This window comes from Struthio camelus, chromosome 3 (assembly GCF_040807025.1).
Source record: "Struthio camelus isolate bStrCam1 chromosome 3, bStrCam1.hap1, whole genome shotgun sequence".
Lineage (NCBI taxonomy): Eukaryota > Metazoa > Chordata > Aves > Struthioniformes > Struthionidae > Struthio > Struthio camelus.
In genome coordinates this window covers 17,377,932-17,401,468 of record NC_090944.1, presented here as the reverse complement: position 1 = coordinate 17,401,468, position 23,537 = coordinate 17,377,932, and the positions used below count along the sequence as shown (strand labels likewise).

Below are 23,537 nucleotides of genomic sequence, written 5' to 3'. Positions count from 1 at the left end.
GCATAACTTTGTTCATTGTAAGTCTACTTATGATGAAAAGAAATTTTAATATATAGGGGAAATAAAATGGGAAGAGATTTCACAGTGACCTATGTACCTGGGATAGCTCTCTTTGATAAATGGGTCACTGTCAGGATGGAAATGTATTAATATCCACTTCTTTGCTTTTAGTTCATTACTATGGTAACTTAGACCTACAAAAAATTCCAAAAGTTTCACTTATACGAGTGAAGTTACACAGCTACTTAGGCGCAGGGCCCTATATTTTTCTTACTTGATGGAAAAAAAAATTTGCCTGCTGTCATATATTAGAATGGGATATACTCAAAAATGCAGAATGACAATTAAGAACTCGAGGTCTCATCAAAAGTTTATGGAAGATAGACATCCTATTTCCACTGCATACCTTTCAAGATCTCCTGCGTATTTACTTCCTTGGACTGCAAGGTACCACACCAGAAACTGCATGCTGCTTCTCAGTTATCTCTGTGCTACGTACTATGGATATCGAGATCTCCCTGTATACCATGAGAATGAAACTTAAGTCCTCTGCAAGCAAACTCCTGAGTGGTTTCCAGGGGAAACCACTGATCGTTAGTGGGATCAGAAGCGGGTGATCGAGTCAACTATTTTTACTCAGTTTAAGGAATGGATATGCTATTAGACACAAAGGCGAATGGATATGCTATTAGACACAAAGGCTTGAATCTGTTCTGGAAAATGTTACAGTTCTCGTAAACAGGAATGATATTTTGGAGATGACTTTCATTAACTATAGAGAAAACAGTTTATGTGTGGCTCTCCATGCTTTTTTATGCTCCTTCATCAGCTAGGACTACATTTTGATAGCATTACCAGAAAATGCATGGACACAACAAGCAGCTTAGTAATACACTGTATTGGCTTAGAAATACGCTGCATTTATGCATACTTGTCATTTTCAACTGCCCCAAAAGTTGTTCAGCACTTCACTGAATCAAAGTTAATTCTTTCCTTGTTTTTGCTCATGTCTTTTACAAAGAGTAGCTTTTGCAAAAAAAACAGATTTTACTTTATTGTGAACAGTTGGTACAGCATTCTCAGTGACTTAATAAAGAAAACTTAGGCAAGAAGGTTTTCCAGTAGGACTCTTTACAAAACCGTACAGTAGGTGGGATTAGATTTTTCCATGACTGTATAAAAATTGTTTAGATTTCAACCTAAACAGGCAAAATTTACTCAAAATGCATTATTCAGAAGTATTCAGCATTTTCATAGGTATTCAGTTAACAGTTAAGTGAGAGATTTCAGATTCATTAATCAAAGGTTTTTTTTGTAATATACTTCAAAACTCACCAGAAAGGTATAGTTTTAGTGGTCAGTATTTTGCAACTAATAAAACTGGAAACCTCTGTCTTTTCATTACAGTATACTCTGCTCTATTATCTCTTCAATTGAAACTTCCGGTTTCAGAAATACCTGTTTAAAACCTTTGTAAATGAGTTAATGATGTCACAAGTTGTTTGCTTACAGTGGTATGAGTGTGAAATGTGTGTTAGGGCATGTGAAAATCCTGCAGCACTAACAAGAAACCTGTTGGATAAGTTTATGTCAACAATTTAATATATTTTTCAAACCCAGAGAATATATTTTTAACCCATTTCCTCCATCCTTAGTCTTAAAGACAGAATCAGAAGCCTTACAGAACACTTCTACTTTCTGGAAGGAGAAACATACAGTGAAGAAAAATGACAGTTGCAAAAATGAAATGAAGTACATAGTCATTTTCATCTCTTAAATAATTGTCATGATGATTAGAAAAGCTTCTTCTCCGGATGAATAAGCACAAAACAATGCATCTTCAATTTTTTCCATGGAAAAATCACAGTAATAATTGCATGTATTGTCAGTAGCCGGGATTCTTATCTTCAAAACCCTGACTGCAGTGAGAATTATAGTAGAAGAAATAAAATAAATAAATGCAAAATACAGACCCAAGTCTTTGACTGACCCTTCCTTTAAAAGGAGCCACTGCCAAGTCAGTTTTATTACTCTCTGTGCAGTGTTGCTGTTGAAAGGAAATTGTGATGACTTGTGGCTTAAGACTGTTTCTCAAAAATTCCACTGAAGTATACAAATGGCAGCTCCTATACAAGCAACGGACAAAATGTACGTTGACTGCAGTGGGGCATGTCGAGTCCCCGAGACAGTGGGTGTTTTTTTGTTCTTTTTCAGCTTGAAGAGTTCACAATCAGAATGCAGAGGATTTGATCAGACTTGTAAAAGAATTGTAATCTTCCAGCAAAGATGTCCAGAACAACTTTGATATGAGTTTGTGTATGGATATCCCTGCTTGTATGGTTATGTTGTTAAAACGAATACCCAATTAATTCAGAACTTTGCTTATTATTCAGTGCTCCTCTTCCCTTCTTTTGCTCTTTCCTTTACTCCTTCTTGGTCTTTGATTTTTTACCATGAATTTTATGCTCATTTAGGTAAAGCGCACCACTGTACTGGGCAAAGTCAGGTGCTTAATCAGAAACATCTGTTCAGAAAAGCCGTTTAGACTACTACTACTATTATAGTTCTGATTAGGTTTGTTATTGGGAAAATAAGGTGAATTCTGTCAGAGTGTAAAAGCCATTTTTGGTAGCTGCAATTACTTTAGATTCAGTTCTGAGTGTACTAACCAGAATCAGAGCTACCTTTCTTAATCCTATAAAAGTCGCAAAGCCAACGTAATGGGAAAGGGTATACATATCAGACCTGGCCTGAACACTTTCTCATAGGAAAACATTTCTAATTTAATTCAGTTTCAAAAAACTCATTTGCCAAAGTCTAAAAGATCCATTTCAGCTCCTGTTGAAGCTGGACTTCAGGGTCCACGTGTCTGGGGAGGTTCACCAAACTGATGATAGTGGACTCAAGCAGTTCAGAGCTTCCCAAGTGCCTGCTGCAGTCAGCAGCATTGAAGCCTTGGACGTCAGGGCTCAAGCAGAGGTTTCCGAATTAGGCTCCTGATTTTGCAGCAGGGATATCCGGAGTCCAAGGTACCTCTATTTGAGCTCTGGATTTCCTGTAGCTGGATTGTTCCCTGCTTCATGAAACACTCTTTATTCAACCCACCAAATACTTGCTCACAATCTGTGAATGTCAAGCTAATATTTTTGAAACAAAAGAAAGAATGGAAATACCTGAAAAGTGTAAGTTCAGGGTATCCTGAGAACCTGGGACGTAGAGCTGCTGTACTTGATTTTCGTGAACAAAAACAATCCAGCCTGAAAGTTTCTTTTTCTAAAACCAAAAAAAAAAAAAAAAAGCCCATCTTCATCTTTACAGGAAACTACAGAGTTTTTTTTTCTTCTTCATTATACATGGGATACATTTAAAAAATACTGGAAAGCTGAACAGGAATTCCGTATTTCAACCATTTCAAGAATATACAAATCCCAAAAGAATCTACCTCTTCATGAATAGCAGTATGTGACTAAGAAAAGACAAGAATATTCCTGTGTGTAGGGAGATCTACTGCATTAAGTTTTCACGTACCTCCCATCACAGTGGGATACTACTGATTTGTTAGACACTACAGAATTTGAAAAGATGTCTTCAAGGTGCCTTGTAACAATTGCCTAGGCCATTCAGTCCCTTAGTGAAATACCTTTTCAAAGAGTACTCCATCTTTATTTCTCCTACTGTTTCTGAATGTGTTGTTTATATTAAGAAATTTATAATACTGACATTTAGCATTTGGCAGTGAAATATAATGTTCTTTAGGTTAATTACCCTTCCTACACACAGTGACAAGTACTATAAGATATAGTATATAGAACAGCTGGGACATTTTTGTGTGGGATTTCACAAACCTAAATCTCCCATGAGTAATGTGAACGAAATTTAGTGTGGGAAATGTTTTATGGCAGTATAGACTGATATGTTTAATTAAATGCTGTATACATACATATATGCTCCCTCAGCGCCATTACAGCCTGTTCCTTATTACCGACTGTGCTTTGTACATAAGGAGAGATTCAACATTTGCAAAACAATTTTGAGTGGTCAATGTTTTATGGAATAGATCCAGCTCCACTGAAATAATTGGAATGATTTCCATTGACTTCAGCAGGACTTGGGCCATGGCCCTCAGTCAGTAATTTCAGTTCAGCAAAGCTGCACAGATTAAAGAGAGGTTTCTGAAACATTCCCAAATTTAGTCAAGCAGGGATGCCAGCCAAAGAGGGGCAAAAAGGTGAATCCTTTGGGGGTATTTTTTGTTTGTTTTGTTGCTGTTGTTGTCGTTATTTTTACATAACACATGATTTCTAGATTTACATTAAAAAATGCAGAAACTGAAAGCACTTGTTGAAGACAAGTGTACTTACAGTGAGACTTTAGAAACAAGAATGGCACCCAACCCAAAACTTCAGCCTTTAGGAGGAAATGAGGGAGGAACAGTCACAGTTCACGTGGTCTGGGGGTCTCACATAGGCCTTGCCTCCCTGCGCGGACTGCCTGTTTCTCATATGACTCCTGCATGGTTCTTTTGACTCCTTTCTTTCTACAAATACCAACTACAAGTGATTTTTAGTTTGACAGTCAAGGTAAACTGGGAATACTGAAAAAGTTACTACACCATTAGCATTTCCATTTAACTTCTTTTTTATCCTTAACAATATAAAAGTGTGTTTGACCCATTTCCTTTTACAGACTCTCTCTCGCTTCTAAAGTAGGTACTGGGGTAAAGTCAAGCAATGACATGTTTTATATCAGTTATTAGTAGCAACAAAAAAGGCTTTTCAGTAGCTGAAAACTGTTCAGAGGTAGGATACCATATCATCCAGACCCAATCCTGAACCTACTTTCTTGATTTCATCTCATTTCTCTAGTCATATTGTTAACTAGGTCTATGAAATTTCCATCTCTGGTATAAGATACAAAACAATTCCTAAATATCTTAAGAAAAACAAGCTATTTTTATGTGATTTCATCTCCTTTTGTGTCATAATTACTCTCTTTCAAATAAGAAGCAGCAAAAAGGATAAAGATTTTAGAAGTATATCTTATCAGAAATTTATAAATATGATAGCACACCACAAAGTGATTAAATATAAGGCTGTTCCTCTAAGTCTAAATCTTTAACTGCTAGGATAAAGATTAAATAACTGAAGCACTTGACTAGAAAGCTTAAACCATTATTCACCGGTTGGCATAAAGGCAGACATTTATTTTTAAAATATAATAGCTGAAATAGAATATGTTTTTGGTTACACTAGAGGCAAAGGAAGAAGTTTACAGGAAGAAATCTTCTGACAGGTTTATTTTTGAGTATAGTGGGATCACACTTCCACATAAAATATTAACTATGTGAAGGACAAACGTCACTGAGAACGGTGAGGACTAGCTGATAGTTCTTGGGAGATCTGCTTAGAAGAAGGGTGAGATCTGCTCTATCCATTAAACATCAAAATCCCTAAAGATCAGTCACCTAGTCCCCAACAAGGTGTCTGAGCTGCCTAAGTCTCTCTTTGGAGTCAGAGAGAGAAAGAGCACCTCAGAAGAACCGTGCATAAAGCCTACACATTAATCTATTTTGAACTAGTCAGCTGATGCTAGATACAGGACTGTATGTAACCTCCCCTGTGCAATTTAGATGCCTGATCTGGTGCAAAACTAGTTCCTGCTTTTTTTTCATTTTTCTTTTCTTTTCTTTTTTTTTTTTTTAAATCTGACATTGTAGAATTCATCATCACAGTACAGAGCAGGGTTTAGAGCCCCATGGTTCCTCTCTGGCTGTCTTCCATGCTTTTCTTTCCACATAAATATGTTCTCTAGGGATACAAATTAAGCTTGGCCATATGCTGTCTAAAGCTCTGCTGGAGGATAACATGGACCAGGAGACACACACCCTCTTATGATCCCCCATTGTAGACACTGTTGCACTCTCCTTATCTCATCTCCCCATCAGCATGTTAAGTCATGGCACTTGTCATGTGCAAAAGAAAGATGTTGAAGGGAATAAAATCTAAAACTTTGATGGGTGCCCAGCATAAGGTGAAGCAGCACTCACCTGGTCATTCTTAAGGTAAATCCAAAACATGCTGCCAATGCTATTCTTTATCTCTGTACTCCCTCTGCCTTACCTGAGCCTGAAGATACAAAACAATTCCTTATCTTATATTCTTAATCATGTGATGTGGGCTGCCATCCTCCGCAAGTCTACAGGTTTGTCCCAGAGTTAGCAGAAAATTTTCTTTAGGGACAGGATGCAGAAGGGGGAAGAGTGGGAGAGAGTAATAATAAAGTTGAGGGCAATAGGTCAAGAAAATAGACATGCAGAAATACTTTACTGGTGTTGAGTGTAAAATAACTTCCTGCTCTCAAATGTAAGCACCCTGCGTTTGCCTCTCAGAGATGGACTGAGATGCGCATGAACCTATGCTCAGCTGCCATCCAAGGATGTCCTACCCTCCATTCCTGCTGGGACCAGCACACTCAATGTGCAGTCAGGATGGGCAAGAACCAGCACGGGGGTCTACCCGTAATGCTCAGAGATAAGTCCTGGCAGACCTGGGACTATTTATATGGCTGTGGATCAATACAGATATCTGAGCCTGCTTGAGGGCTCTTTGGAAGTGAAGTGTAAAGTGCTCTGGAATTTTCTCCTCACGGCACTACGAGGGTGCTCCAGAAGATGCATAAAGGCATGCATACTTTGGGCTGGGACCATAACTTGACTATATGGACAATGCATTGCAATTGTTCTTTCACTCCGGCTGCAGCACAGAAGTCTATCTTCTGCATCAGTCAGAGCATCCAAAGATCAACACAACTTGTTATAAAACATTTTTTCTGTAAGTAAACAAAACTTACACATAAATAACAAAAATAGTTTAAACAAAGAAATCTTCTGATATCTTGGAATATGATATTTATTTTCTGGCATATTAGAAGAACAAAGATGAGACAGTAATGGAACAACAGTAGCATGTCAGAAGTTACCTTTAACAGATGAATAAAATGATGAGAAGATGGGATATTCTACCAGTCACCACACTTAGCAGTTGATAGTTTGACAGTACCGCTGGGAGGACAACAAAATGGAAAGCAGTATAATTTTGCATTTCAGCTGCCAGGCCCACCATATTTCAGGAGCTCAGAATCTGCAGTGATACTTTTATATTTCCATGGTTCTGGTGCTGAGAAATCAGAGAAGCAGGTAAGATGGGCTGACCAGCAAGACAGAGGTAGAGGAAGAATTTAACAGCAGCCTTTTCTCCATGAGCTTTGGCTAAATCCTGAATGCTGGTTAGAATATGAAACTTGTGCCCTTGGTGTCACTCTCAGTCTTGTCCTTCCTCATCTTTGTCTTTCCTCCCTCCTCCCCACCCTTTTTCTGTTTAGATAGAATCTGGCTTAGCTTGCTAAATCCCTATTTTTTTTTCTCTCCTTCTCAATTTTTTTTTTTTTGTGAACCCTACTGTAAGCCTGTGACCAAGGAGGCAGCTAATAGTAATGTCTTAAACAGCTTAACACTGGTTCAAGCTTGCCAGGTCTTGGAGAGGCTGATAAGACCATGTGCTGTGCTTGTCTTTCTCCAGAAGCAAGGTTACCAATCAGAGTCAACAGTACAAACAGAAGCTGTTTTTTCTCTCTTGGCTATTTTTCCCACTGCCTTTGTGTATGTGCTTACCCTGTTTTCTTTTCAAGGGAGCAGGCCCAGACTCCAATAAAGGAGACAAAAAATACAGCTCCAGCCCATCTAAACTACTTTTTATTTTCTTGTTCTCTCCCAAAAGGGGAGTTAATATCATCTTAATAATGTATAAAAAGACATTATCAGCCAGGGAATTTTCCTCATAAAAATGCTCTTCAGCTAGAAGAAAGGGGAATAATGGATGCTGTTTAAATGAAAGTCTCCTTGAATACTTTACATAAAAAGCTTTGTCTGCTTTTCTTCTATATCTTTCATAAAAGATTTAAAAGATTTTTAATTGTGATCGTTTACTCTAAGACTTTGCAGATCCAGTATCTGCATTCCCAGCTCCAAGTGCTGTGTACCGGTTTAGCGTTCAGCAGTGGCAGTTGTACCTTTGCCTCTGCACTCGTGTGTTCCAAAATGTACATAATTCACAGAACATGCAATCCCTCCATCCATGGCGTTTTGTGGACTACATGGCAGCAAGAACTACTTCAAAAGGTATTTAGTCCACAGTCTTAATTTATGCAACCTTGACACATGTTGACTTCCACCTTCTCGGAAGAGAATCACACAGCCCCTTCAGCTCCTTAGCTGGGGAAGGTGTCACACCTTGACACGATTTTCTGTGGAAGTATTTATCTCCTCTTAACATGGGCTAGTGTGGCTGAGCAGGTCCCGTTATACTGCAGCATTTCATTGGCTGGAGAGGTTGTAATGCATCATGGTGTCTACAGTGTTTCAGTTCAAAGCTTCACATTATCTCTAATGGCATACTACTGAAGGGCTCCTTGAGATGAGGGGAAGTGAAATCTGAGGCAATCTCACTTCAGCTTGTAACAGCATGAGGTTTGCCTACTGTGCAAAAACACAGGTTATCAGTTCAAACCTGAAATAGAAAATGCAGATATTTAAGAAAATGTATAATTTATACACAGAAGCTGCTGGAAAAAAACAAGAAAAAAAAGCATAGCTCTGCTTTACTCTTGTCTAAGAAATGTAAAGTATGATGACATTTCCTTTCTTCATCTTTTTTTGGAAGGGTAATAGAAACCTACACAGCTGTGACTCATCTTTGAAGAAGTTCTCAGTGCTGAAGCTCTTTCTACCAGGATGCCTTTCTCACAGAAGATAAACTTTATCCCTTTCAGAAGGACAAGCAGCATAAGTCAGCAGTTCATAAATGAAAAACAAGAGCTTAAAAGTAACAATTTGGTATTTTGAGAGTTTTCATAAAAACTCTGAGTCAAACCAGTTGAATATAGGTTTGTTTGGTCCAGTCTCCTGCCTTCAGCAATTGCCAAAATTGAATACTGTAGAAAAGTCTTAGGATATGTTTTACATATACGCACACACGCACACAGACACGTACACGCACACACATGTATATAATGCATATATTCTCTTATTTGATAGATATTTCTCTTATTTGGCCTCCCAGTCACCAATGATCTGCAACTTGAGCTTCCACAGCTGTAGTGATATCTTTGTACCTAAGTGTTTGACTGTGGAAATACCAATTATTGGACATGAATGATCTGATCAGCAGAGAGACAAGAGGCAATGATGATGTGTCATGTGTGAAAATCAGAAACTGAGTGAAGAGTAATTATAATAAAATCATAGCATAGTTATAGAAGTAAGTGTATTTCTCAGGCACTTTCTCGCAGAGCTGGTGGATAGGCAATGCCATTCATTGATTCTTCACTGTAGCAAATAAAAAAATTGCAGTTGATGGCATGGATATTCATAGACATTATGGAATTGTATTTTTCTATTATTCTACTATTGGAGAGGAAGCTGGAAGAACATGTGACTGAGCAATGTCTAGATGCCAGGAAGAGTTCATTTTTTATGTGCTGCTCCCTTGGCCTTTTTAAATTGGGAAGGGATCCCGGAGGTGCCCAGCCATGTAATGTACAGCAGAGAAACTGCTATGAGCCCCAAGGCAAAGCATAAGACGTGAGGATGAACTCATTTCTTTCCATACTCACAGGGCTATTTCTGAGTCAAGCTACACTTCTGCAGACAGGAATTGTAAAAAAGTCAAGGCATATGAACTGCCGTCTCAACTGCTCATAGCAACACTCAGGCCTTTTGGAAGCAGGTGCCTGTTATACAGGGTGCTAGTCTTACCAGGATGATCTCCTATGTTGTCATCTCATTTTTGTGAGGGCAAATTAGCAAGAGGAATATATTTGTCTACACTAACAAATTTGACTGATTTTAGCATATTTAAAATAAGTAAATAGACCAGGTAGCTGGCATGTGACTTTCCATTTAAATTTAATCAATTACATCCCGCAGGGTCAGAGAAGGAAGAATATGACTTAAATAGGATCTTTAGATTCCTTTTTAAGCTGGGAGCAGCTTGTTGCTTGCCTTTACATAGTTTTTTTTCTTTTATTTTTCCCTGTGTGTGTGTATTATAGGACTGTGAGTTCTCAGCCTTCAAGATGGGTAGTCTAAATAGGTTGCTGAGGTGGAGACAGGGATTGTTTGCCATGGTTTGCCAGGCCAGGTCACACCTGACTGCAGTGTGCACTGCACATGGGTAACAGCGAGCTCTGCTCCCACACAGGAGAGTAGCCGGGACTGGGCTAACTGAGCTGCCATGGAGCTAGCAGCATGTCTCCTCACAGTGGATGGACAAGGATTTAACACACCATGTAAAGCCTGAAATGATGGAACATAGCCTGTAGGACTTTATAGGAGATGATGACAGGCAGAGTAAATCATTCACTTCCCTCTTTAAAGACCTACAAACCAAGTGAATGGCCCTGGCAGGAGGTAAATGTCCCCAGGCTGCAATTTGAATACTCAGAAAGAGATCCACCTTTCATGGACAGTCTACTGTTTTCCTCTACTATAGTTAAAAAGGGAACCAACCAGACGTAACACAATTCCAATTTTTTTGACTCCCTCAGCCACTTAACAGGAAGTTCCTTTCTGTGATGACGTCTTTTCATGGTCCCTCAACTCAATGACTTAGGGGACCATTCAGAAAGTTCACTGAGCTAATTAAATAGTCACCACGAAAAAAAGAAACTTTCAAAAGAATTATCTAGGGAACAATTCAGCATTGTCAGGATGTGATGTGCTGGTCCCTTGTATGGATACTAGTGCTCCTGGAGGGCATTATGGTGAAGACTTCTTCCTGAAAGACTTATAAAGTGTGAACCAAGCATGTTCCAGCTCTTGACAGCATGAGATCTGCCCACTATGCTAAACATGGGCTACCCATTCAAACCTAAAATAGAAAATGCTGATATTTTAGAAAATATATAATTTATACACAAAAGCTGGATTGAAAGAATTGTAATGTTTCCAGTATCTAACTAGAATCTAATTATCCTAAAAAAAAAATGTTTGGCAGCATCAAACTACCCAGCTGTGACGAGGCTGTGACCCATTTTTGTAACAGGGAGAGGATTCTTTTCTGGTGTGCTTTCCATTCAGAAGGCAATATATTTTGTGATTGTCCAGGATCATTGCAGGTCAAAGTATAGTGCTAGAAGAGATTAAGTTTTTGGATTTCTTAAATTATTTTTCAGATGCATCTTTCTTCTTAGCATAAGCTACATACAAAATCATTTAAAAATATAATTTAATTAAAATAAAGGATTACACTAACTCAATCTTTTAGGAAAAATGGATCCTCTGTGCTCTGGTTTAATTACTTTTAGATATATGAATTAAGTGATTGGTTCCAGATTATGTATTTAGACTGATAGTGTACAGCTGAAGTTCTGTTTTATTGTGGTCAGCTCAGCTATCCAACTTCTGTTTAAAAGAGTACGAAATGAACCTACTCAGATTTTACCAAGGGCCCCAGTTCTGTATTTCTATCATACACACAGATATCTACAGCCATGCAGACTCACATTGTGAAGTCCATCAATCTCTTCATGATTGTCTGTCTTCATAGCTCTGATCTTGAAATAAGCCAACAAGAGAGTATGGAGCTGGTAGTCTTCCCTTCACTAATAATTTCACTGTAAATTTACCACTGGCAATAAGCATAGATACAATAATGGAATTGTTTACTGTTTAGTCACATGTCATCATATGTGATATGAGCAATGAAAATTTAAAATTCCGTATATAAAAATGCTTCCAAAACTGATCATAAAGAGGTATCTATATGGATGGGCCCCTCAGATTGCAGTCTTGTGACAGCTGAGCGCTATTTATTAGGATGGTTGTTGTGATGTATACTTTATCTATCTGGTACAAAATAGGCAGAGACAAACTATTTGATTTATTTAGGTTGCAACATAGCCATAACATAGCAAAGATTTTCAGTCAGTGGCATTGAACAAAAAGTAAAAAATTCTGAATTATTGGTGGTGCTTTGAGCCAGTTCTTACCTTTTTTTCCAGTTTTTGCCTTTTTTTTTTTTTTAAATCCACTGGAGATAAGTAGACCACTAGAACAACTTGCCTTCTTAGAGGGAAATCATGGGAATGGAAAGTATATTAAAAATTATACGAAGTAGGCAAAATTTATTTTTAAAATTTGTTATTCAGGTTTTTACTATTTTTATTTTTCTCCTTTTTCTTTCATATTTTCTTTTTTTTTTTTTCATTTACAAATGGAAAAAGTAGAGGGAAAAAGAGAAAAAAAACCAGTGCAGCTGAGGAAAAGTAATGAACTGGAAAATCACTAATTTTTTTTACCACTTCCATTGAAAAAAGGGAAAATAGAATGGAAAGTATTTTCAGCCTCAGAAGATAGTAATTTCCAACAAAAAGAATGCACCAGCAATCCACTAACTCGAGAAATACATATAGCTCTGTATCTCTGTTGTTATGAGATTTTACTGAAACGTGTCCATGCTCCACTTGCTAATAATATGCATATATATAATTTAAAAGATCAGTCAGAGTAAAATGGATGAAGTGGAAAAAAGTGCCCCCAAATCACTTTTTAAAGCTTACAATGTTATGATTTTATCAAAAGTTGAAAAAGAATGAACCGCTTTATTAGCAGTCAGTCCAGGTATGTACTCACGCTTGGCTGCATTGCTAAACATTCCCCTCACATTTCATCCATTGCTAAGGACAATGTGTTTTTATTCTGCAATAAAAATTACTTTCTTTGCTTTCAAAATCCAGAGTGACTAACATTTTTTTTTCCGATTAGTGTCTTTTTTACAGCACTCCTCAGCGCAGTATGTGTTCACCTAGAGGAAATAGCTATTAGCTAAAATAAATATTTTAAAGTTGCATTATCGTAACATATGCATAGAACTAGCAGAGGAATTGAGTTCTAGAACACCTTCCACTGTGGGAATAAAAGCTCCCTGAATTAACCGTTTTTTAGAAGATGCTGATTTGTCCTTTTGGCACAGCTACATAAGCCAGAAAGTGAGTAGTAGAACGAACTTTAACACTTCTGTTAGTTTTCTATGTGCTATATTGAAGCTTTTTGGAGTGGAAGTCATACCTCAAATATTTATTTACTACCTCACCATGTTAGAGATTATTGTAGTTCTGAAATTACAAAATACTTGGACTGATTAAGAAACTAATGTAAAATGGTGAAGCTCCAATATTCATAAATGTCTCACTTTTGCCGTGTTCCTATCTCATTTATATGCTATAGGCTACTTCTATCTCTTTACTTGAATTAAGATTCATGCCTTTTAGAGGCATGTTTTTTTTACATATAGTTATACAGTACCGGTAACAGGTTTGGTCCAGTACCAATGCAGTTTTGGTCTTCCAGGTGTTACCAAAGGGCAAGTAAATGATAATGCTCCTAATTACACATATCTAGAACAAAAAAGCACATTCGTATGATATCGTACAAAGTTTACATTTCTCTTTCAGAATAATAATCTCAGAATGACAACAACTCCAGGCTCAGTGACTCAGGGAATCAGTTGGTAGCATGTTCTAACTGTAATTCCAAGCTGCAGATAAAAGAATATAAATAATGTAGGCATGTATTGTCCATTGATTTATGCATTTTAGAAACATATTTTGTTGTTTTTGTTGTTTGTTTTTTTAAAAGAAGACTTTGGGGAAAACAACATTTCTATACAGGAAATGTTCCTTAAACGTTCATGGGTGATGATTTCACCAGGTACAAAACTTAGAAATCTTCAAATAGATCTTGCTGTGGATGTGAAAATAGAATGAGTCTGAGACAGCTGATTCTATCTAGGTTCCTGTACAGGGTCTGTTATGCTCAAAATATTGTATATGGGAAAAGAGGAAATATTCCTTACATATAAAGCCAAGAATGTATTGATAGTGTAAAAGAAATCTTAATAGCCTAATCCAAGAATCAGTATTACTTCAGATATAATTATTACAGGAAAAAGAAAGAACACTTCTATACAGAAAAAGTCTCATTAATAATTAAAATTGTTATACATACACTTCTCAGTTTCTACCCTTTTTTTCTGGTGTCACACTCATCCTTTCATGCAGACTGCAGTTCCATGTTACATCCAAATTATATAAGATGGCTTTTACATATTTTAGATACTATTTTTTCCCCCCTGTCTTTATTACTTCTAAAACCAGTTTTGTCCAGCTCAGGTCTGCATTTCTTTAACTGACCATGGGTAAGTTGTTTACTGCTGTGGGGTCTCCAGCGCCAAGCCTGTGCACCATCTCTGAACGCCCTTGCCTGTACTCCTCTATGCCACATCATGTGTCTCCACTTCTCAAGGCTTCTGCTACCATACCAGGCCCCTATTTTCTTTATACTACTTCATTATATTAGAATCAAAATATCTCATTCTGCAAAGAATAGCTACTTGTTAATGCTATCCCTATAAAACTATGGTTTTACAATACAGTAGTAAGAAAATTAAAACAAATTAGCCATAGCCATCTGCCCAGAAGAAAACAATTTCTTTTACAGTGATAAGTTAACATGAAGTAAACTTGACAAGCCTCAGTCATAAGGCCTTGCAAATTCAGTATAAAGTCTGCGGCCCATTATTAGCGATAGCAATACCATGTTCCTGGTCCACAGGGTTACTGGTCCTTCATCATACAATCTGTGCACCTCACTGCTCTTAGTCCATTTTGCCTTCATAATACCCCCACGAAACAGGAATGCATCGTTGTTCCATTGTCTCCCATAATAGGATAACTGAACTGCTTTGTAGGTTACGGTACTTTTCCAAGGTTAATTACAAAGTGTTGTGAATTAAAGCCAGATATGACAAATTCTAGTTCAGTGTCTTATCTGTTAAACTATATTCCTACCCAAAATATCCTGTTACTGATTTTGAAACATAACAATTAGATATTCATTTTTTTAAGCAACGCTTTCCTCTATTTTAACATTGCCTTAAAATTGACATGAAAGGTTTTAATGAAGGTGTGAAATACTTGGCAGTTAAATCTAACATATGCTATAGCACCTGTTAATTTCAACTGTTCATTTTAACTTGTTAACTTTATTCTTGGCATTTAGTCCAATTCACACTGTGATTCTTAGTTTGAGGAAAAAAAAATCCAAGCTGCTTATGTACTCCCTTCAACAAAAACTTTTACTTAATATTTTGCATTTCTGCCATTTTGTTAACATAATGCATTTGTAAGGAAAGGGTGTTAAAAACTGGGATTGCAACCTGATGCCACAAAAGATTAAACTACAGGATGAGAAAACGTGAAAGTTAATGACTCAAGATTTATCTTGAGTTTTCCTAGGAAAGCTTGGATAAGCTCAAATCCTTGGAGCCTCCCAGCAGTCTCCATCCATTTAAATCTGATTTAAATATAGGTCTCATTTTAATGCTTAGATATTGCTAACATGGAAATCTGACTTTCTGCATTAAAATTATAATTTGACAATAGATATGTGATTAACCTAAAGTATATAAAGCTTTCTTTTTATCTTAAGATGATGGTGAGCATTGTGCTTATTGTAGCATTAATCCTAATGGCAGTCAGACAGCTGGATTAGTTATGTTAAGAATTCCAGGACTGTTCCAGGCAAAAGCAGTGAAGCTTTCAAATAAGATAGTGATCCACTATTCAAAGCTGATTCATAAGAATGCTTCAGCTCCATTTTACAGAGTAGCCTAAATACAGCTCTCTCTTTTCAGTGTATTTCAAGTACTTCCATTACTCCATGCATGCAACACTAGAACATGTACCATGGTTAAAATAGGCTCTACAGTTAAATAACTACAAGTCTGGCTATAAGGTGATAGTACATGAAACCGGCCTAGTAGACCCTAATAAAACAGGAGCCTAAGTAAAATAGAACCATAATAGAATCCTCTTCTAAGTCGTCCTCACTTTACTGAAAGTACCAGGACATAAGAGAGGGTGTTATCAACTGTTTAATTAAAGGAATCCATCTATACTAGCTGTTGAGACTAGAGCCTAGAATGGTAACATATAGGAACTTTGCAGAATCTTAGCAAAATAGGGTTGGAAAAGACCTCATGTGTTTATCTCCTTGCCCCGAAGCAAAAGCAGCAACACCTATAATTTTATGTTTCCTCGGGATTAGGACTCGGTACAATCAGTCAAAGGGCACAATTCAGCAAATATTTGTGTTCAATGGATAAGAGTCACTTCTTCGTCAAGAAAAAACAAATCTCCTTGATGGATTTACTATCTCTACTTGTTGTCAATAAGTGGCATAATGCAGTCTCAGAAATGTTTTCTTCTTGTGATTTAGTTGTTTTTTTTTTCCCCTTTGTAAACGGTTAATTTATACCTGAACATACCTGAATATAAAACACACCACATATGGGTGTGTTTTAAATTTTCAGCTCTAGAAATATTTACTGCACTAGAAGTACTCTGGATATAGCTAGTTCTGGCCTAAAATTTTCAAAGAGCTCTCTAGGAAATTAGGAGCCACAAAAGCTCCAATTATATTTTGGAAACAAAATAAGTGTCTAAATAGTGAATGCTAACTTCGTTTGAAGCTATGGTCCACACTGAGAGATGAGCTCACTGAAAGCTGTGACTCTGGATGTTGATTTGCCCTGAAGGCAAAACAAACACCAGTAAGCAAAACCCACTACACAGATTAAATTCCCCAAATGTCCCAAACTACCATAACGACTCTCCTTTTTTAAATCACCACAATTCCAGTCTGATGATAGGCTTCACAAATCATAGTCCTCAGATTTCATTACTAATGAAATTTGTCGTCTAGGTTTGGCAGCTGTGATTGCCACGCAAATGTGAGCCACTAATTAGATTGATTGTCTATTTGATGCCTGCTGATTAGCTTATGAAAACCCTCTGTATTCCTGACTTCATGATAAAATGTTCCTGACTTCATGATTGCTGATTGATGCTCAGAAAATCTGATTACTGTCTTGAATAGCCAAGTAATGGTTCTGTCAACTTTCCAAGGATATAGATATTCACCTGACAAGGATAATAGGATTGGGTCTTACATTTAACATTGACTGTAATATTTTTAAAGGTTTTTTAATTAAAACATTGAAGACACATCTCGGAGCTATGAGCAGTGAATGTTTAGCTGTGGGTTCAAGATCTGCAGAGTAACCATCAGGGTCTACTTTCTCACCTTGTTCTTGGGGGAGATCCAAAAGGTTCAGGAACTATGGCAGGCAAATTCAGACATACCCTTCAGCAGTCAGGTTATTTGTCACAGAGAACAGCATGTTCCTTGACTTTTTCCTTGGTTCCTTGACAGAATCGTTTTCTGTAGTATATTCAAAAGAGAAGATGTAACGGCTTTTGAGCCTCAAAGACCTTTAAAATTACTGGCTAGAGCTGTTATACTCCCTATGAATTTACATTTGGGTTATATTTAGATCTTATAGTAGTCTGTGAAAGTGAATATACTACCCTTGGACATACAGTTTGCACGCTAGTTCATGAGTTAGTTTTCCACTGGCTCCACTGTAAGAGGCTATTTGTTACTTGAATTCACAGAGGAAGCAGTGTCTTGGTCCCATGCAGGTGACCTAATAGTCAAGGACACTGCCGATGGAAATCAAGTGTACAGTGCTCTTTTAGGTATATCGATGTTGATGTTGTTTGCTGCACTAAATGCTTAAGCGCAAGGCTTTGTTAAGTGATGTCTGTATTAACAATAGATACAATCTGATAACAATAACAATCTGATTATTTAAAGTATGTAAATCTCACTCTTCCTCTTCAGAACGTAAGGGGACTAAGGACGTTGTACTTACATAAGATGATCCCGAAGCAGCTGACAGAAGTAATCCTAGCCAAACACCAGATCCTGTTCCAGACTACAGAACAAGTATCCTAAAAGTATTACACACACAGGCTGTTACCGGAGTGAACAGATGAGGATACAGAGATAAGCAACTGTGAGCTTCTCCCTCTTGCCCAGCCAGTGACTCACTATGTAAATGTGGGTATGTTGTTTAACCTTTAGCATCTTCATTTCCCATGTGTCAAATTGGATATCCTTGGTGAACCACTGCAAATGAAAGTTGCCATGTGATTACTAAACACCTTTAAAGCTCTAATACATGCCACCAAGATAATTCTGGATGGCTTCAGTATGTTGTTCAGAACCAGTATCTTGTTAAAACATGCATTTATGGCTTATAGATTGTCAGTGACTATTAAAGTAGTCATGTTATAATATATATGTAATATGACTATAATATAATATTGTTGGTAGTAGTAATATTGACAGGTATACTTGATTGATATCAGTGACATTTTCTTTGACTTCATTGGATTTATTTTAAAAGCCATTAACTTCAAGAAAATGAATAAAGTAGCAAGGCTCTATTATGCTGTACAACAATATGTAAACAATTATATGCAAATTAATCCACACACCGAAAGTCATGGAGTTGAAATGGTACAACCTTTGGAATAAATCCATTGCAATAATCTTTTTAATAGCAAAATACATTTCAAGTCCTCATTGGCCTTTTAACACTTTATGTATATGTGGTAGGACTATCGAACGAAAAAACGTGTTGATATTTAGATTTTACTACAACAGAGAGCCGGTTATGTGTAAAGCCCAAGGTACTTTCAGAGGGCTGATTACATACATTGATTGATGATTGGCTTCAGAATAATTTTCCTTCCCTACATGAGAAAAAGTGGTGGTTTTGACCCTGCTCATTCAATCAAAATGTTAATGCAACATGAAGCATGGCTGCCTGCAGATTCAACAAGCCAGGAGAGAATCTAAATTATGCATCATTTGTCTCTAATGTATGTTTATGAATAAAATTGATTGTCATCCACCCCATCTCCTCTCCCAGTGCTGAAACTCAAATAAGTGTTTGCCTTATTACAGTCAGATTGATTTTGAGGGAGTCAGGAATTATTTTTAGCATTTAGCATCTTATTGGAACTGGAATTATTTTTATCCTTTAATATACTGTTTTCTGTAAAAGAGATAAGTAGAATAAATGCACTATATGATTGAAATGCCCTACCTTCTACACACAGTAAAAATAAAATGCATTACTCAAAATACACCTCCTGAATGTTCCACAGGGTGCGGAATACTGTATAAAGTTATTTAGAATTTCCTTCGGTTCTTTTGTTCTATCAGCTCTTTCCCTGCCGTTTCCTTGCTTCTCCCCTTCCAGGAATAGAATTGTTCAACCTTCCAACTTCTTGTGAAGGTGGAAGACTATCTTTTAATCAATGCAGGAAGCAGAGTGAAGAAGTTAGACATGAATAGGAGTGTGGTAAAGGGGTCTTACGTAATAAATGTTAGCTGGTGATAGATTTTTAGCTTTGTACCAGCACTGAGATGCATCAGTCATTGCCAATAGTTTTATTCGATGCCATTATTCTCTACACTTGGCCATTTTTTGCATGTTTTTCACAGTGGACAACTTTTTGGCTTTTATTGCTGAGCCCCGCAGGAGAGGAAATCGAATTACTGGGCTATTATGAAGAAATTCCCATTACCCAGGCTTCACATTCGCTTGGGGAAGTTTCAGTCCCATGTGCCACTCTGTCTTCTTTCTTAGCCAATAAAATTATTTTTTAAGAGTCCAATAAATATATCTAAATAAATATAATATCTAAATAAACATCATCTCAGCGTTTACATGTTTGCTCTTCCTCAGAGAGGTAGAAAAATAAAACAGCTTGGAGAAGTGCCCATACTGGCCACACTAGGAGATGCACACCAGAGTCTTATGGTCAAGAGCCATAAGAGACAGGACACGTGCATATTCTCAGAGAGCTCAAGGAAAGGACAAGCTTGAGAGCAGCTGACCCACCAGCAGGGTCCCACAACACGGGAGCTGGGCCAGGTAAGCAGCTGGCTGCAAGAGTGTTGTCACCAAAGGTCTTCACTTCAGTAGCTCCTACCAGCTGCTTTCCACTTAAGCCAGAGACCTAGCAACTCCCTGCAAGAGTATGTCACATCATTAGTCATGTGAGATAGCCCCAGCTTGGAAGCTACAAGGAAACCACAGGCAGCGCAAATCACTGTTCACTTCCCCACTCACACGGTTTAGAAAAAGTCACTTCATTTCAGCTACTTCACAAAGTGAGCTTGAAACAGAGAAAGTAGGCATACAGATCTACAGGAGAAAAATGCCGTATTTGGCAGTATCTGTTAATAAGGGCTAGTCAAGATTTTTTTCCCGTGAAAAAGGTTGCCGGAAGAAAATGCTGATTTCACAACACCTAAATGCTTTTCAAGAATGTATCCATTTCATTTAAAACCTTGATGGGAAAATTACTAAAATGAAATATTTTGATAAGGTCAAAACATTTCATTTTGAAATGTATTTTATATTTTCGTTTAATACATAGTAGCAATAATAATAATAAAAAGCCAATTTTCCAACTTTATCAGAACATCAAATTTCTACCTTATCAAAATATACTGCTTCAAAATAGTTGAGATGGAGTTTTCTGGAAGACTGTGCCTTGCAGAAAATTCTTAGATTTTGACTTTTGTTCCCCTTTAGAAATGAAGCTGCATATAAAGTCTGAATTTTGTACGCAATAAATTCCATTTGGAAGACAGCTCTAACATCGTGTTCACCTTTTGATCTTTAATGTATTATTTCTGAATCATATGAGCTGTTGAACAGTTCCTGACAGTAGATGATGAGCTTGCATCAGACCTGAAGGGTAGAATTCATTTTGTGATTAAGATACCTGGATGTATCAGTCATCATTTTAAAATGGATGCTCTCAAAATGTGTTGAATAAAAATGTAAATATCTATAAACAAATTGTAAGACTATTAGACTTCAAGATTCCCCAAAAGGCAAGGTCCCTTATGATTACTGGGAACATAGTGAGTAGCTATATGACCCAGAATCACGATGTGGCTTGAAACATAAGTAGTAACGAATGAACATTTACCTTGGATTTTTCAAAGGATTCTACAGGCAGTAAGTCCCTTGATCAGGTACCTATCAACTGTTGGTTTCTTTGAGAATACTCGCTTAATTTTGTAATGCACAAAAGTTTTAATTGGCTTGATGTAAATCATTGCAACAATACTGAAATTTTGAAATGTTGGTGGTGTGTAGACTACTGCTTTCAAATAGTGAGATTAATAAACTCTTAAGTTTCTACCATGCAGCCTTTTTCCTCTGAAATAATATTTGTATCATTACACTTATATTTTCCATTATTTGTTATACCCATTAATTTGCTGAAGCAGAAATTCAGGGTGCCAATCAGAAACCACAGTCTGTAGTTCAGCATAACACAGGCTAATAATGTCACAGTGCTGAGGTTAAACTCTCTTAAAATTTTGGCCCTTAATTTTTTCTTGTTTACACAGTGCTGATCTTGAAAACACTGCTGCGCGTGTAGTGCATAAACCTGAATGCTCCTCAGATGCACACAGCAATAAGCATTTTCTACTCAGTATAGCAATTTATTTCAAAAGCAGACATTTGTTTTCTTCCCCTTCATAAAATACAGTTTTCAAAGTTGTTATGTTGCAGAGGTAGATGAGGAAAGAAGGAGAAGGTAAGAGCATTTCCTTATTCTTTTGAAAACTGTGAAGAGGGATGCTACTCAGGGCACCTACAGCACTGAGGATTGAGTAACTCTGTTGAGGGTTATGGGTACGGCAGATATAAGATGCTATTTCCTCAGGACTGCAAGTATCCCGTGAACAATCCCAGTGGCTATCACAGTTCGCTGTCACTCCCAGGAGAGTGTGGGAGATTATTTCATGTAATACAAACCACTGCACAGTTCATTTCATGGTTTCATTTCAAGCAGAGGGAAAGCTAAGTTTTACTTTGTGAGAAAACCATGCCCTGAAATTCAGGTTGCGACAATGTAATAAAAACACTTTGTTTTGTTTCTGTTAGGTTTCGTCTTTGGAGTTAGTTTTTATGCCACCTAAATTGGATGACTTACAGGCAGCAGAGCTACTATGGTATATCATGTAAAATCGTACGGAGTTGTTCATGATGTCCAGTCATACCTTAGTGGGCAAAGTATGCTTTGTTAGGAGGAGATATTGTATGACAAATTATATATCTATATCTTTATATGTATGCATGAATAGATAAGAGTTTCAGAATTCAACTGATGTTTTTTCATTGAAAGAACAGCCGTCTGGAGAAAAATCTTTTCCTCCCTAATGAGAGCAAACTGAATACTGAGAGGAAAAAGAAAAAAACCCTGCAAAGCAAACAAAAAGAAGCAAAAAAAAAAAAACCCCCAAGAACTAATACTGTTCTTGAGTTGGAGGGATAAACCAGAGACAGGAGTGCAGTACACCTGTCACCTTCTGCAAGGTCCACATGGAAGGGATACAAGTTAGACTGGGAAAGTAAACTGATTCAGGCCACTGATTCTCCTCATGAAGGCTCAGCTTTGGAGTTCTCAACATGAATGTTCAGCTGGGGAGTGTCATTTTGTGGTAATTTTGTTTCATTGATATCAGCGAAATGGAACATCATCTTGAGAAAACGAGAAAAACAGAACAGGGTATCTCAGGCACTTCTCCATTTGTTGATGACCTTTTTTTTTTTTTTTTTTAAGGAGAAGTGTACCTTGCTACATTTAATGACTTATTTGTTAAGAGACAAGAGCATGTTAAGATAGGACACAAAATCTTGGAGCCTGATTGTCCGCTGCTTTATCTGTCACATAGTAATTGGTGTGCCTTGTAAATTGGGTCTAAAACATTCACAGTTTGGAGCTGCTAGTATTTTATAACTGCTTTGCACAAGTACGAATGACTGCTGTTGTAATGAGTGGGGATCTCAGTACCCTGAAAAATAGAACATAAGGAAAACTCTTACTGCTACAGCCTTAAATAGTTATTGGTGGTAGAGGGCTTCAGGTCAAATTAACCATCATTTGTTTATAAAAGATGTGCGAAAACAAATTGAGAGCAACAGGAATTTAAAATTTTGCTCCTCTTAACTTTTAACATTTCCTTTTTCTTTTCTCCTAAGCTCAAAGGACTCCCTGACAGGCATATCTGAAGAGTGTATTCCCATTGTTGAAAAGCTCCTATTAGTTTACTGCTTTTAATTTCCTCCCATCAAAACTCAAACTTCTGTCTCATGAGCTTCATGATGTGTCATTGGGGCTAACCGGTGAGACTGGGTTGTGCTCTCAGTTGGGAAGACAGGGCCTAATTGTTCCCAGAAGGACAGGTGGGATCTGTCATGATCAAGTGGGGAAGAATGGTAGGTGACATTGGAATTACAGGAACTCAGGGTCTCCAAGTCAATGTGTACCATGCATACCTCCTAGCTGCACCACCCACTCTGTGTCAGGGTAAGACCTGCGGTTCATACCGGTTTCTACAAAAAGAAAACACACATGCTCTCCACACAAGAACCAGGGTTTGCTCCAGTCAAGATGAGGCTAGGATCTTGAAGGTGCATCCCAGCAAGCTGCAGCAACTAAATATAAATTCATTCACAAAGCATCCTTGTTTATCA

General features: G+C 37.3%; 1 long non-coding RNA gene across 1 annotated transcript in view; it reads right to left on the bottom strand.

The window, feature by feature from the left end:
* LOC104151921 (uncharacterized) overlaps positions 1 to 18,006 on the bottom strand; it is a 34,435-nt gene extending 16,429 nt beyond the window's left edge. The window contains exons 1-4 of the long non-coding RNA XR_695888.2: positions 17,832 to 18,006; positions 17,201 to 17,338; positions 6,979 to 8,564; positions 3,174 to 3,273 (exon numbers count right to left, since the gene is read on the bottom strand). This is a non-coding gene — a long non-coding RNA (uncharacterized lncRNA). The remainder of the gene's footprint in view (positions 1 to 3,173; positions 3,274 to 6,978; positions 8,565 to 17,200; positions 17,339 to 17,831) is intronic.
* Positions 18,007 to 23,537: the final 5,531 nt, after the last annotated feature.